We start from the raw sequence: 3,132 nt of genomic DNA on the forward strand, positions 1-3,132 counted from the left end.
GCAGGGGCTGCCTCTGACATGGACATTTTTTTTTTGCCTACTTGTTGATCACTTCCCCTGGAAGGCAGCCTTGCCAGGCCACAGAAGAAGAGGATGCAGGCAGTCCAGATGAGACTTGATAGGCTGGGGTCAGATGGTAGAGGAGGGGGGCTCCCCCTTTCTGAGGACGAGGTTGGGGGGAAGGATGAGAGAGGGATGGTGGGACCAGAAGGAGATGAGGGAAGGGGCTACAATCTGGATGTAAAGTGAACAACAACAACAGCAACAATAACAACAACAACAAGTATGAGACAACCCAGAAAGTGGGAACACAATATGAACTGTGAACTGAGGACTTAAGAGACTGGGGACAGAAACCCTGAGAACTTCAATCCTCTCCTGGTGAGCTCCAGGCTCTGTAGTTAGGTAGAACTATTGTAAAGTGGGATTCGAGAGAGTTCTTGGCAAAGCCCCTTACTCCTTCTAATTGATGTCACAGTTTAGGAGAATGGGCATCTGACAGAGATTCTCAGAGAAGGCAGCCAGGTACAGCACTTGGAGTCAGTAAGCCTTCCCCTCCTCCTTTGCTTGGCCACGCCTCTCCTTTCTCTACACTCCCACTAACTGTTCTTGCTCCCCACCTCCTCCAGGGATGGGAAGTGAGGAGACAACTGGGGGGGCGGTGGATTTAGCTAGGGTGACGCTTTGCTCACGTGACTGGCTTGGTGCCCACGTGGGCACCAGCCCCCGCGCCAGCTAGTTCTGCTGCGGGTACCTGTACCCAACACCCGCAGTCGCGCAGCACCATTTCCTTGAGCTGTCGCGGTTACTGTGAGCCCTGAGAAGGCACACAGGCCTCTTCTGGGTCTCCGAAGGTCAGTATCTAAATGCTGGCTTTGCTAGCAGAGCCAGGCAGGGGTGGTGGGGATGGCAACTGGAACCAGCTGCAGCAGGAGGGAAGGGGGAAGGGATCCGGGATGTCGGTGAGGAAGAGAACACAGAGGGTGAGGTGGGAGGAGAGAGGAAGGAAGACCCCGCAGCCGGTTCCCTTCCCTCACTCCACTCCCTGTACATTTTGGGAGCAAGCTGGGGTGAAGGGCCCCGCAGTGCGACTGTGAGATGTAGATGCATTCCGAAGTGATCCACTCACACTCCAGACTATGAAGACAAATTGACCGGGACCATAAGGGCAGTGGGGGTGGGGCAGTCTGCCTCCAGAGTACAAGTGGGGAGCGCAGAGTAAAACGGAGTTTGGAGAGCATTCCTATTTAGCGCCCAAGGCCTGTAAAGAAATGGCGGCTGGGGTATGGGGAGGGGAGGGTGGCAGAGGAAAAGGTTGGGTGATGAACGTGGGCTGCTGGACAGGTACCCAGTCTCTGTGCATGCGCTGTGTCCTGCCTGTAGGTCCCTGCTGTTTCTGAGGGATTGTGACATCTGAGAAGGAGGGTCGACCTGCGCAGGATCCCTGCAGGTCAGTGATTAATGGCAACAGGGGCAGGTGCTCCAGGATTTGGCTCCCCACAGCCTGTTTCTTCCCAAGCCATTCCATATAACACAAACAGAGCTTGCCACCGAGTGCGTGGAAGGGCCTGACATGGAATGGTTGTCTCGGGGTGGAGGAGGGGTGCAGGCAAAGGGCGCCCTTGGAGGGTTGGGACAGCCACCAGGACCCCTGCAAAGGGCCAGGCTCAAAGACAGACATTAATGAGCTTGTGTTCTTAGTCTCTCACATCTCTTCTTTTTGCCCCGTTTCCCCACCTTTTACCCTAGGCACAGGAAAAGGAGGGAAATCTTGACATGGAAGAACTCCGTGGTGAAAACGAAGGGAAGCTGGAAAAGGAGGGAAAGCCAGAAGATGAAGTAGAGCCTGAAGATGACGAAAAGTCAGATGAGGAAGAGAAGCAGGACAAGAAAGCAAAGCCAGCACGCCCGGGGAAGTTAGAGGAGGAGGCAAAGCCAGAGGAGCAGGGGCAACCACCAGATGAGGGGAAGCCAGAAAAGCAGGGAAAGTCTGAAGGGGAGGGCAAGCGCCAAGGGGAGGGCAAGGCCGACTCCCAGGCAAAGGCAGCCAGCGAGGCCCGGGCAGCAGAAAAACGCCCTGCTGAAGATTATGTGCCCCGGAAAGCAAAACGAAAAACAGACAGGGGGACAGACGATTCTCCCAAGAACTCCCAGGAGGACTTACAGGACAGGCACGTAAGCAGTGAGGAGATGAGAGAGAGTGTGCAGATGTGACAAGGGCTCAGGAAGAACTGAGGAAAAGGCAGAAAACGGGTGGTTTTCACTGGATGCCAAGAGATGCACAGGATGCTTTAGTCCCCAGGGGCCAACAACGGGGAGTCAGGGGAGTGAGGGGGGGCGGAGGCAGGGGCCAGAGGGGCCTACATGACATCCCATACCTGTAATGCCTTTGGCCTTCAATTCTGACCTCTCAGATGAGAAAGAACACTGCTGGCCCTGCTTTCCCTGGTAGATACTTGCCAGGCCCTGTGCTTTAACCTTCAGCCGAAACTCTGCTTTAGGTGTCACTGTCCTTACCAGCAGCCTTTGACCCACTACAGTGCTCTCTGTCTTTCAGTACAGGATTTTCACCCATGTGCATGAAAAATATGTTCATGGTACATTGTAAAAATGAATAAACAAAACAGTTTGCAGAACCACAGATAAAGTATCTGTTTTTATAAGAATGTAAATATGCTTCCTTAATGCATCTGTGCACAAAGAAAACTATGAAGGTGTGTACACTAAACAGCTAGCACTGGCTATTCCTTCAAGAGAGACATAAATACATACGTGTCACATGTACTTAAATATTAGTCTTGCTGTCTGACAGTTGGGGACTCCCATGCCATTCCTCTATGGTGTGCCCACCCTGAGTCTTTTCTAACATTTTCAGTGGCCACTGCTATCCCAATGTCTGTGTCACCCATTCTATGCCTCCTCTATATGTGTCCCTCCCCTTGCCCCCACTTTTCTTTGTGTGTGTGTGTGTGTGTGTGTGTGTGTGTGTGTGTGTGTGTGTGGTCTTCTTTACTTCTTTCTTTTCTTAACCTGCTTTCCTAAAGAATGTGGAGTACATATCACATGCTACTGTCTGTTTAAAAGTAAAATGGGACAATAATACATGATAAACAATTGAAATGTGAATTGTTT

At 52.0% G+C, this 3,132-nt stretch overlaps 1 pseudogene across 1 annotated transcript; it reads left to right on the forward strand.

Moving 5' to 3' along the window:
- Positions 1-637: 637 nt before the first annotated feature.
- Positions 638-2,647, forward strand: LOC311601608 (transcription elongation factor A protein-like 3; annotated as a pseudogene). The gene is made up of 3 exons (XR_014783645.1): positions 638-854; positions 1,384-1,450; positions 1,756-2,647. The product of XR_014783645.1 is annotated as a transcription elongation factor A protein-like 3 (transcript).
- Positions 2,648-3,132: the final 485 nt, after the last annotated feature.

The sequence above is a fragment of the Acomys minous genome, assembly GCF_964271855.1.
Source record: "Acomys minous genome assembly, chromosome: 7".
Taxonomy (NCBI): domain Eukaryota; kingdom Metazoa; phylum Chordata; class Mammalia; order Rodentia; family Muridae; genus Acomys; species Acomys minous.